The sequence below is a fragment of the Bos taurus genome, chromosome 20 (assembly GCF_002263795.3).
Source record: "Bos taurus isolate L1 Dominette 01449 registration number 42190680 breed Hereford chromosome 20, ARS-UCD2.0, whole genome shotgun sequence".
In the NCBI taxonomy this organism is placed as follows: Eukaryota; Metazoa; Chordata; class Mammalia; order Artiodactyla; family Bovidae; genus Bos; species Bos taurus.
This window is the reverse complement of record NC_037347.1, coordinates 14,395,127-14,408,426: the sequence shown is the minus strand read 5'-3', so window position 1 is coordinate 14,408,426 and position 13,300 is coordinate 14,395,127. Positions and strand designations below refer to the sequence as shown.

At 44.0% G+C, this 13,300-nt stretch overlaps 1 protein-coding gene and 1 pseudogene across 4 annotated transcripts in view; one reads left to right on the top strand and one right to left on the bottom strand.

Moving 5' to 3' along the window:
- Window positions 1–13,300, bottom strand: part of ADAMTS6 (ADAM metallopeptidase with thrombospondin type 1 motif 6) — a 429,734-nt gene that overhangs the window by 76,615 nt on the left and 339,819 nt on the right. The gene's annotated exons all lie outside the window — the stretch shown is intronic.
- On the top strand, window positions 9,151–9,214 carry LOC112443050 (uncharacterized; annotated as a pseudogene).

Genomic DNA, 13,300 nt, shown 5'->3' with positions numbered 1-13,300 from the left:
TGGAGTGGGTAGCCTATGCCTTCTCCAGCGGATCTTCCCGACCCAGGAATTGAACCAGGGTCTCCTGCATTGCAGCTGGATTCTCTACCAACTGAGCTATCAGGGAAGCCCCCAATATATGTATACATATAGCTGATTCAATTTGTTGTACAACAGAAACTAACAGAACGTAGTAAAGCAATTATACTACAGTTAAAAAAAAAAAAGATACATGCACCCCTATGTTCCGAGCAGCACTATTCACAATAGCCAAGATAAGGAAACAATCTAAATGTCCATCAACAGATGAATGGATAAAGAAAACACGGTACATACAAACAATAAAATACCACTCCGCCATAAAAAAGAAATAACATCATCTGCAGCAACACGGATGGACCTCGAGATTACCATACTAAGTGAAGTAAGGCAGACGAAGACACATATCGTGATACCACTTATATATGGAAACCAAAACATGGCACAGATGAACGTGTCAACAAACAGAAACAGACCCACAGGCATGGAGAACACTGTGGTTGCTGAGGGACAGGCAGGTGGGGGAAGGACAGACGGGGAGTTTGGAGTTGGCAGATGCAAACTATTATGTATAGAATGAATAGACAACAAGGTCCTACTGTATAGCACAGGGAACTATAGTCCATATCCTGGGATAAACCATAATGGAAAAGAACATGAAAAAGAATGTGTGTGTGTCATGTACAGACATGAGAGCTGGACAATAAAGAAAGCGGAGCACCGAAGAATTGATGCTTTCAACTGTGGTGCTAGAGAAGACTCTTGAGAATCCCTTGGACTGCAAGGAGATCAAACCAGTCAATCCTAAAGGAAATTGACCCTGAATATTCATTGGAAGGGCTGATGCTGAAGCTCCAAAATTTTGGCCACCTGATCTGAAGAGCTGACTCATGGAAAAGATCTTGATGCTGAAAGATAGAAGGTAGAAGGAGAAGAGGGTGACAGAGAATGAGATGGTTGGATGGCATCACTGATTCAATTGGGCAAACTCTGGGAGATGGTGAGGGACAGGAAAGCCTGGTGTGCTGCAGACTATGGGGCTGCGAAGAGTCGGATATGACTCGGCAACTGAACAACATGTGTATGACTGAGTCAGTTTGCTATACATTAGAATTAGCACATTGTAAGTCAACTATACATCAATAAAAAAATAAATTAAGAAAAGAGTTATGTTAGGGCTTCCCTGGAGGCCCAGTGGTAAAAAAAAAAAAAACAAATCTGCTTGCCAATGCAGGAGACACAGGTTCAATCCCTAATCTGAGAAGATCCCACATGTTGCAGAGAACCTAAGCCCGTGCACCACAACTGTTGAGCCTGTGCTCTAGAGTCAGGAAGTTGCAGCTACTGAGGCCCCAGCACCCTAGAGCCCATGCTCCACAGCAAGAGCAGACACCACAATGAGAAGCCCTTGCACCGTAACTAGAGCGGAGCCCCTGCTCACCGCAACTAGAGAAAGCCCGCACAGCAATGAAGACCCAGCCCAGTCAAAAAAATTAAAAAAGACTTAAAAATGAAGAAATCATTTAAAAATCAGTTTATAGAAAATACCCCTCGTAGGAGAAAATTCACAGTACACTAAATGAAAAAGGGAATAACAAAGCAATATATACCAAGTGTATATCCAGATGGAATAATATCAAAATATTCACCCATGCAAGACAGTCCTGGAGACACCCCAAAATTTTGTGGGTCGGGTTTTAGGAGGAGGCTAGGGAAGTAACACTGATGTGATTTCATTTATACCTGCAGGCAGGTAAGACTTGGGAACATTTAGACAGTAAGAATTTTTATTTACACTTTTATTGTGGAAGTAATTTGCTTCCTACTTGTCCTCATCCAAGCAAAGAAGGGAGAGCACGGGCAGTTTTCACTGTTCCTAGCCCAGTGGTGGTTTGGATGGGGTCTGCATAAGATTCCATCTGGTTCTCTGTCTGAATCGCTTTCCTTAAGTCAAGAGCGAGAAGCCTGACTTCAGTCTCACACAGTGAGATCCCTGTGTCCTCAACAGTAAAGTGTTGCCATATGGTTCGTAACATTACAACACTCACGGGTAACCCCTGAAACCGTCTTCACGTCCACGTGATCCCAGAGCACAAAGATTTATTTAGGATATTGTAAATAAAACTTGGATAAACAGAAGCATGAAATGGGAGACCCCACAGGCTAGGCGAAAAAAGTTGTTAGAAAAATAGACCTGCTTCATCAGCCTCTCTGGCAAATAGATATGACCCATGATTTATTAAAACAGGAGCTTTTTCAAGACATAATTATAGGCAAGAGAAAAAGCCTTTTCCTAAGAGTGTCTGTGTATGCTTCTGCTGAGACTTTTGTATTTGAACTTGACACATCTGAAAATCATTCTAATTTTTTCTTAGTGTCACTGTTTGGGTAGTACCTGAACAAAGGTAACAAGCAAAGCAAGAGGGGTGACTAAGATCTCTGTGGGCAGGAGCATCATAAGACTGGGGAAGAGGATCAACAAGAGACTCTTGGGATAGACCAACGTTTGAGGGAGAAGAAGAAAGAAGTAAACACAAAGGTATCATTCAAGAAGTCAGAGTGTGAATGAGTCCTCTCTGTATCAAACTATGTAAATAACATTTGCTTGAAGGTGGAAATTTTTAGTGAAAAATATGGTTTGAAAGCTATAGTTTTGTTTGATGCGAATGGATCTTTGCCTGGGGCTAAATTAATCCAGATGTACTGGATAAAACAAAGCAAAATTATACTTAAATAGATTCAAGAGTTCTACTATTTTACTCATCTGAAAAAAAAACACTAAAAATAAATAAAGGTTTTCAGGGAGTAAGTGAATAATTACAAGCATATAATCCTACTCCAAAACACTGAATGTATCAAGAAAAGTTTCTAAATGAGCAGACCTTGAAAGGGTCCTACTGGTTTTACAGACCACGGTTTCTCATCCTCAAAGGTTCAACTTACATTTTTGCTAGAACATATTACTAAACAGAGGGGGCTAGTGAGGGTTCACTTTTTGTTTTCCAGCCTGCGTGTTGCCTGGCTCCCTCTGCTCCGAAATAACCACAGGGCTTGCTCACTCAGTAGCAATGCTGACAGCATTCTCAGCGACTGGAAGGTAGAAAACTTGCCTCTGTGGTTCCCGAGGCTAGGATCAGACTAGAGCAATTATGCAGTGTTTGGCCCACCTTGGGGACTTTGGCTCTCAAATGGCAGGGCTACGCAGACTAAACTGAAGGTTGTTTTACAAGAGACCATCAAAATCCTCATTTGCATGTGTGACATTCCTGTGGAGAGGCTGATTTTCAATCAAGCTGGCTGGGCCCGATTACAAATCCAGTCTGCTAGTGTGAATGTAAATGGCATCAGCTGGATCTCATCCCTCCCAGTTAGCCTTTGCCTTCTCTGACCCAATGCATGCTAAGTCACTTCAGTTGTGTCCTACTCTTTGTGACTCTATGGACTGTAGCCCATTAGGCTCCTCTGTCCATGGGGATTCTCCAGGTAAGAATACTGGAGTGGGTTGCCATGATCTCCTCCAGGGAGTCTTCCTGGAGGTTGACCCAGAGATCGAACCCACGTCTCTTATGTCTCCTGCCTTGACAGGTGGGTTCTTTACCACTAGCGCCACCTCGGAAGCCCCACATCACTAGCCAATTGAGTTTAAATACAAATGATCCCAACACCTTCTAGCTAACAGGAAGACATCAAGTTTTCTTAGAACAATGGTCATCAGCAGCCATCCCCACAATCATGAGGTCCATTGGGTATTTACATTGTACTAAGTGCTTTACATGCATCATCTCCTCCGATACTCACAGCAGCCCTGTAAAATGAAAGTGTGAGTCGCTCAGTCATGTCCAACTCTTTGTGACCCCATGGACTGTAGCCCACCAGGCTTCTCCATCTGGGGAATTCTCTAGGCAAGAATACTAGAGTGAGTTGCCATTCCCTTCTCCAGCGGATCTTCCCAACCCAAGGATCTAACCCCGGTCTCCTACATTACAGGAAGAGTCTTCACCACCTGAGCCACCACAGAAACCTTCGCAGCAGACCTATGGCGTGTGACACCACTGTACTGTCATGTTGTCATTTTCCAAGGGGAAACAGAAGCTCAGAGAGATTAAGGTCAACTCATCCCTGGTCACACAGGAAGAAGGCAACAGATGTGAATGCAGACAGTCTAATTTTCACATCTAAGCTTTCCACCCTTTCTGCCTGATGTCATATTGCTTATGAGTAGCACGGCTTCAGTTGACAATAGCAGCAATGAACTTTGAGATCAAAACCAAAAGGCGACGTGATACAAAACAAAGCATAAAGTGTGATTAGAAGCTGTGTCATTTTTGTCACACAAAGCTGTGTGAATCATAGGGAGCCCTCCCACTTCCAGACGGCGATTCTAGTTCATTAAAAACCTGGACCTTATATGTAGGATCCAGACAGAGGATCTGCTCCATGCCTCTGTCTCCCAGTGGTAATAACTCTGTAATTCTGCAGTTTTTCTCTGTTAGGCAGCTCTGGGACTCAGCGCTTTCTCTGTAGAGGCCTGGGGGAATAGAAAACCATCCATAAACAAAGTCCCAAACTGGAGCTGCAGAGGGCAGGTGCCCATAGCATTGCAGTTGCACAGACTACTCCCCTACCCCACTTTCAGGGTAGGTGCTGGGGATCATGCGGAGAAGGCAATGGCACCCCACTCCAGTACTCTTGCCTGGAAAATCCCATGGACGGAGGAGCCTGGTGGGCTGCAGTGCATGGGGTCGCGAAGAGACAGGCACGACTGAGCGACTTCATTTTCACTTTTCACTTTCATGCATTGGAGAAGGAAATGGCAACCCACTCTAGTGTTCTTGCCTGGAGAATCCCAGGGACGGGGAAGCCTGGTGGGCTGCAGTCTATGGGGTCTCACAGAGTCGGACACGACTGAAGCGACTTAGCAGCAGCAGCTGGGGATCATGAGGAAATGGGGACATTTACTCTTCAGCACAGAAATTTCTGGGAGTCATCAGGACACCCTCGGTCTTGAGGACACAAGGCCCTGACAGCCGTTCCAGGGGAGAACGAAGCCCAGTAGTTACAAACTTCCCAGCTCTCAGTCCCTGCGGAACATCTTCCACATATGGAGGGGGGTCCTCCACTCATCACCTGGACAGCAGTCTGGCAACTGCTGGCCGAAGTGGTTTATAACATCTGGATAACTGTTTTCAGATGGGGCCTTCCTCTGAAAGACTTGATTAAAAGTTTCACACTCAGCGTCTTGAAATAACTGACATATGCACAGAGAGTTTCTATCATCTGCACCCAGCAGCGGAAGCAGCAAGCCATGCCTAAGATGAGAGCACGCATCCTTCATAGGATTTCAAGAGCCTCAGAAAACTGCAAGGCTGTTTCTACTGGGTCCACATCAAAGTCCAGCAAATCCAGCTGCATAGGGAGGCAGTAAAGTGGACTGGACAGAACAAGAGCTCTGGAATCAGATCTGCATCGAAACCCAGAATCTACCCATTGCCAGCAGGGACTTCAACAAGGACTTAACCTCTCAAAGTCTCAGATTTCCTCTCTGTAAAATAGGAATGCAATAGTCCTTACTTAGAGGAGAACTGTGACACGCCTGCACACAGCAGGTACTCAATAAATGTTTTTTTTTTCTCTCTCTCTTTTTTTTTTATTATTAGCTGAGTCTATAAACACAATTCACTATCATACTTATTACAAAACTGTTAGCAAAACACAGTAGGACTGCTGCTAAGTCGCTTCAGTCGTGTCCGACTCTGTGCGACCCCATAGACTACAGCCCACCAGGCTCCCCCCGTCCCTGGGATTCTCCAGGCAAGAACAGTGGAGTGGGTTGCCACTTATAGAAGTTCCTTTTTTAGTCTTTATACAGAACATTAACATTTTAAAAGCATAAACAATAGTAGCGAATGTTTACAATATGTCCTTTTGAGGAGGAGCTCTAACCATCTCCCATCAGAAAAAAAAAACAAAACAAAAACAACCCACCCTCAATTTGTCTTATAAACAGATTCAGACCAATTCTGACCCCTGGATTAAAATCCTGTGGTCCCTTCATGTCTTCTGGAGCTAGACATCTCGATGTTGAAGAGAAAAGGAAGTCTGACTGGACCTAAGATTGGGGGCTTCGCTGGTAGCTCACGGTAATGATGCCTGCAATGTGGGAGATCAGGGTTAGATCCCTGGGTCGGGAAGATCCCCTGGAGAAGGGAATGGCAACCCACTCCAGTATTCTTGCCTGGAGAATCCCCATGGACAGAGGAGCCTGGCAGGCTACAGCTATACAGTCCATGGGGTCACAAAGAGTTGGACACAACCGAGTGTTGTCTTATGAACAGATTCAGACCAATCCTGACCCCTGGATTAAAATCATGTGGTCCCTCACTTCTTCTGGAGCTAGACATTCTGATGTTGAAGAGAAAAGGAAGTGAAAAGGAAGTCCAACTAGACCTAAGATTAAGATTCACCAAATATGTGAATGGGTCAAGCAAAATGATCCTCATTTAAAAGGGAGGGGCTTCCCTGGTGACTCAGTGGTAAAGAATCTGCTTGCCAATGCAGGAAACACAGGTTCGGTCCCTGATCCAGGAAGATCCCACATGCTGCAGAACAATTAAGACCATGCCCCACGACTACCAAGCCTATGCTCCAGAGCCCAGGAGCTGCGACTATTGAGTCCATGTGCCACAACTACTGAAGCCCTCTCGCCCTAGAGCCCGTGTTCTGCACCAAGAAAAGCCACTGTAATGAGAAACGCTCATACCTCAACTAGAGAGCAGCCCCCGCTTGCCGCAGAGAAAAGCCCAAGAAGCAGTGAAGACCCAGCACAGCTGAAAACAAATAAAATTAAAAAAAAGAAAACTAGGTTCAGAGAGGTTAAGTGATGCTTTGAGTGTTAGGTTGAAGATTTAGTACAAATGAGTAAGCTAATTTTCTTCACTTTACAGCACTTCTCCCACTTTTTTTTTTTAATTAATTGGAGGATAATTACTTTACAATATTGTGATGGTTTTTGCCATACATCAGTATAAATCAGCCACAAGAATACATGTGCCCCCTATCCTGAACGCCTCTCCCTCCTCCCTCCCCACCTTATCCCTCTAGATTGTCCCAGATTACTGGCTTTGACTGCCCTGTTTCATGTATCTAACTTGCACTGGTCACCTATTTTGCATATGGTAATATATATGTTTCAGTGCTATTCTCTCAAAACATCCCACTGTTGCCTTCTCCCACTGAGTCCAAAAATCTGTTCTTTACATCTGTGTCTCCTTTGCTGCACTGCATGTAGGATAGTCGATAAATTCTAAATTCCATATATACGCATTTATATACAGTATTTGTCTTTCTCTTTCTGACTTACTTCACTATGTATAATAGGCTTCAGTTTCATCCACCTCGTTGGAACTGACTTAAATGTGTTCCTTTTTATAGCTGAGTAATATTCCATTGTGTATATGTACCACAGCTTCCTAATCCATTCACCTGCCAATGGCCGTCTAAGTTGCTTCCATGTCCTAGCTGTTATAAATAGTGCTGCAATGAACATTGGGGTACATGTGTCTCTTTGAATTCTAGTTTCCTCGGGGTGTATGCCCAGTAGTGGGATTTCTGGGTTGTATGGCAGTTCTATTCCCAGTTTTTTAAGGTATATCCACACTGTTCTCCATAGTGGCTACACCAGTTTGCACTCCTACCAACAGGGTAAGAGGGTTCTCTTTTCTTCACACCCTCTCCAGAATTTGTTTGTAGACTTTTTGATGATGGCCATTCTGACTGGCATGAGATGATACCTCATTATGATTTTAATTTGCATTTCCCTAATATTTCCCCTACTTATTTTGAAAATCATTATCAATATAATAATGGCTATAATTCATGGAGCATGTATAATATTTCAGGGCAGTGATAGGCACTTTCCTTACACTATTTCAATGTAATCTTCTTTACAACGTGCCTATAAAGCAGGCATAATCATCAACCCTGGGTTTTTTTGGGTGAGGAAATTGTAGCTCAAAGAAGTTAAATAGCTTACCACAAACCATAAAGCCAACCAGCAGCAGACCTGGAATTTGAAGCCATCAGTCTAGCTCCAAAGGCATCTGCCAACAGCTCTGAAACAATTTCACCTTGCCATGAGGCGAGCAAGAAAACTAGTGAGAATACTTTTTCCTGCTCATCACCTGAAATCGCTATGAGAATTAACCTGTGGCATCCTCGGTTACTGTGTCCACAATCTGGGCTCTGTCCACTATTCCTCAGAGCTGCTACGAACCCTCTTTTTTTTCTGGTCTCTATTGCCGGACAGGTGTTCAACACAATAGCTCCCTTTTCCTCCATCTGCTTCTCCTTGCGCAGTGAGGCCCTGATCCGTTTCGGGCGGCTGCTCCCCACATGTGCTCACAGCCCCACTGATGAGAAATGGCAGAAGCAGGTATTAAAGGTGGAGGTTCTGGCTTGTTGCTCTGAATGTATTAAAAACCATTCCCAGACTCCACATAAAGAGTTTTACACACATACCCAGCACATGCGATATGAGGGAGACAGAGAAGCAGACGTGGGGATAACCACAGTGAGACAAGTAACCACAACAGAAGTCTGGAGAGATGGGCCCAAGGAAAGCCGCTTTCACAGACCGGGTGATGGATCGTCTCCTCAGCAGACAGACAGACAGCTCGAGGTACTTATTTTTATAAAAAGTTGACAGAAAGAACTCCAGACATCCAGGCCCGCTCCCTGCTCAGTCCTGTGTCCAGAGCTGACTCAGCTCTCACAGGATGGTGAGTTATTCCATGCGCTCCTGCTAATTATCCCCGTCCAGCTCCTTTCTTTTCTCACAGGTCGTTTAAATGTCTCCTTGTCTGGGTTAGAACTTGGGTGGATGCTGAATTCCCTTCTGTTTTCCTCCCCAGGGATGAATTTCTCATACCTAGGGTATTGTTTGTGAGGGAAAATTCTTTCAGTTTAAAGGCCCTTGAGATGGTTATCCCAAGAACTTGTCTCACTAGGCTCTTGAAGAGGATTCTCACCATTTACTGAGCACACAGTAGGTGCCAGATAATTTCCATACTCTGTCTCCTTTAACTCTCCTAACGATTATATAAGGTCCTTGTAAGTCCCATTATATAGATCGGTAGCTTTGTGCAGTGGAAGTATCGAAGCCAATGAGGTTTATCCAAGGCGCGATTATTGCTAATTATTGCTAATTGAAAACAGATCAATAGCACATAGGACATACACAATAAATGGAAGGGAAGACAAAGCCGCATAGCATACTGATTTCCTCAGTGTTTCTTTATAAACCAGAAGACAGAGTGATACAGTAAAAGGAGCTGATTCTGGATCAGGAGACCAGAATTCTTATGTTAACATGAAAACCAACCAGTTCTCTGGTCTGGGCAAGACATTTTACCTTTGTGCACCTCTGTTCACTTAATCTAAAAAATGCATGAATAGACTAGCAATTTCTATACCCATGGCTCCTTCTTCCTCTAAATTTCTATGACTATTGCCTGTTTTCATACTATAGTTAATATTCATAATGTCAGCCTCTCCAAGAATAAAGTCCTTGAACACAGCTAGTCCATCAGCACTGAATCGACATCCTTCATCACCCAGCTCTGGAGCACATCTAAGCCACATCTGGATAACAAATTAAGGTAGCCATAACACTTTACCCACTCCAGGCTAATTCAGCATGCTGTAGCTTTTAAAGACAAGTTGAAGCAGAACTTCAAACCCTGTGGCATAATAACAGATTCAGTTGTCTTACTACCCTGGATCTGAGATATTTCCTGACAAAAATAGATACTTGGTATTGTAGCTATTTATTTCCGCCCCCCAAAAAACCCCAAAACTTAGTAGATGACAACAAATATTTACTATTATCTTTCATGATTCTGAGCCTTTAAAGACTCAGCTGGGTGTTTTTCTTACATGGGGTCCCTCATATAATTTTAGCAGAATGGAGGCAGAGGCCAGGAGTCTTAAGTTAAAGGTTTTTTCATTCACATGTGTGACAAATGAGCTGAGACAACTGTGGGCTTCTTGGTCATATCTCTGTCCACGTGACTACCTTGGGCTTCCTCATGGCATGGCAGCCCTGGGGAAGTCAGATTTCTCATATCATAACTGATTCCCCGCTCAAGTGAGCATTGCAAGAGAGCCAGTCAAAAGCTATACGCCTTCTTGTGAACGAACTTCACTTATTCTGCAGGTCACAGCATTCACAGATTAGCCCAGACTCAAATACGTGGAGGCGTGAATTCTAGTGCTCAGCGTGAGCACAGTTTTCCCCTCCAGGAATGAAGGGATGGTAGTCATCTTGGGGACAAGTTAATCTACTTGGCCTATCTCAGAGCAAAATGAACTACAGTAAAGGTCAGTTAGATTCTCAACATTTCTCTCTCTTTTCCTTACACACACACGCACACACGTACACAAACAGTTCCAAATGATGCCAATTACAGTACCATGCTTGAACACCAAAGATGATTACATAAAGTAGGAATTACAGGTTTAATCCCATAAAGAATAGGTCACAGAAACCACCCTTCCATTTCTCTCTGAAATAACGTTAAGCTCTGTCACTGATGGGAAAGGGAAAGCAGCTTAAGTGAGGAAAATGTCTTCAGAAGAAATAGTAATTGCAGGTCAGTGATCTAGTTAAGTCCATCAGGATGGACATTGAATCCCAGTTATCTTAAGAGAAATCCAGATGTACCCTTGAAACCATCCTTAAAGGAAGGTGAGCCACCAGGATGAAGTTGCCAGACTCTGTTCCAGACGTCCACACCGATAAGCAGGCCTGAGGTGTGGTAGTTTTGATGGGCAGGCTTAAGAACACAAAGAAGCAAACTGAGGATCTGGACAGTATCACTATCAGGAAAGCACATCATAAACCTCAGAATGTGACACTGCCCCAAGAAAAACAGCGACCCAGAGGCCAGCTGAAAAACTAGAGATTCTGGGGTACAAATGCAGGTCAGACAGGAAAGCAGTGGTGAGCAAAGTCTGGATGGTGTGTAGGAACCCAAGAGGGATGGCCTAAACACTGTAGTTACAGGCCCCCAAAGGGCTGAGATGATCTGCAAAAGAAAATACCAGCAGCTCCCGGGGAGGAAGAAAGGCTTAGGAGTCATCAAGGAAGCAGCACAGTGACCCTTTGGCTATGGATGCCAGAGCAGAGCTAGAATTACTGTGGCTGGGAGGTGACTCTGAAGGCCCCCAAAAGAAGCATTTCTCTTCATGACTCAGAGAAAGTCAGGAATGAATTCCCTAGACATGAAACTTAAGGAGGTTTCTGGCCTCTAATTGGAATATTTAGGATTTGTCAGTCTTGAAATCTGATGGGCACTGCAAGGAGCTCTGTGGGTCTGTGGGGCAGGAAGATGCAATAGAAAGTTATTTTCCTCTCTGGTTCTGCCTTCAGATGGGAATATGAGGCTTGTTCTTTACGCTGTACAACTTTTAACACCAGAGGTCCCAATGGGTCAATCATAGTCCACCACCCAGCAGAGGAACTAACTGGACCAATCTTCAGGTTATAGTGCTCAGTTAAACCCACCCCTCTGCCTCTTGAAGCACTCTCCCCTAATTCTGGCAATCATAAAAATCTGTAAGGCTTTTTAATTTATAATCTCATTTCTGGGAATTGGATACAACTAAACTATCCATGAGCAGGGGAAATGCATGTGCATGAAAATGTTCACAGCAGCATTATTTATAAGCAGACAAACTCAGAGCTTCTCAAACTTTGATATGCATCTCTTAGAGGTTTTCTTAAAGGGCAGATGTAGTAGACCTGGTAGGTTTGAGTGGGGCTCTCATCTCTGCATTTCTAACAAGCTCTCAGGTGATATCCAGCTTATCAGGCCACACTTTGAGTAGCAAGGGGCTTACTTTATATGTACTGCTAAGCCTGCTAAGTCACTTCAGTCGTGTCAGACTCTGTGCGACCCCATAGACAGAAGCCCACCAGGCTCCCTCGTCCCTGGGATTCTCCAGGCAAGAACACTGGAGTGGGTTGCCATTTCCTTCTCCAATGCATGAAAGTGAAAAGTGAAAGTGAAATCACTCAGTCATGTCCGACTCTTGGCGACCCCATGGACTGCAGCCTACCAGGCTCCTCCGCCCATGGGATTTTCCAGGCAAGAGTACTGGAGTGGGGTGCCATTGCCTTCTCTGTTATATGTAACTTAAAAAAAAAAAATCAAACATGTATATGACTAAATAAATGATAGGTAGGTACACCTCCTCCATGGAATACTGAAATGGATGTTAAAATGATTTCAAAAACAAGCAATGTGAAGAAGCGTTTATGACATACACTAAGTGAGGTATGGATGTGAGAGTTGGACTGTGAAGAAAGCTGAGCGCCGAAGAATTGATGGTTTTGAACTGTGGTGTTGGAGAAGACTCTTGAGAGTCCCTTGGACTAAAAGGAGATCCAACCAGTCCATTCTAAAGGAGATCAGCCCTGGGTGTTCTTTGGAAGGAATGATGCTAAAGCTGAAACTCCAGTACTTTGGCCACCTCATGTGAAGAGTTGACTCATTGGAAAAGACTCTGATGCTGGGAGGGATTGGGGGCAGGAGGAGAAGGGGACGACAGAGGATGAGATGGCTGGATGGCATCACCGACTCGATGGACGTGAGTCTGAGTGAACTCCGGGAGTTGGTGATGGACAGGGAGGCCTGGCGTGCTGCGATTCATGGGGTTGCAGAGTTGGACACGACTGAGCGACTGAACTGAACTGAAGAGAAAAACACAGGATACAAAATCGTATACATATTAGGATTGCAATTGTAAAAAAAAAAAAAATAATAGGGAAAACATTGGAAGCAAATCCAAAATTAACTGAATGGTTCTTTTAGGATACTGAGATTATGTATTTCCCCCTCATTTTCAAGTTTTCCATCATGTTGCCACATTACTTTCATAGTCTAATAATGCTGGTAAACTGGGGAATATTAGGTAATCATACATCCTGCTTTTCTAGAATAGTCTCAGGTACCTGTTGTCTCTACACAATTATTAATAGTGGTCCCTTCACTCCCAAAATGCTTTATGTAGTTGATAAATTCTGTGGCCATATTAGATACAGGAATGTCCGGAGGCTAGTTACGTGCCTTCTCTGTTACTCCAGAGCATGTGAAAAGCTGAACTGAATGCCTGGAGAGGGGGGCGGGGGACGGGGGAGGTCTCTGACGTGTACATTGTTTCAGCTGATTTTTAGAGCAGTTTAGGGTCACAGCTAAGTTGAGAGGAAGTACAGACACTTCCC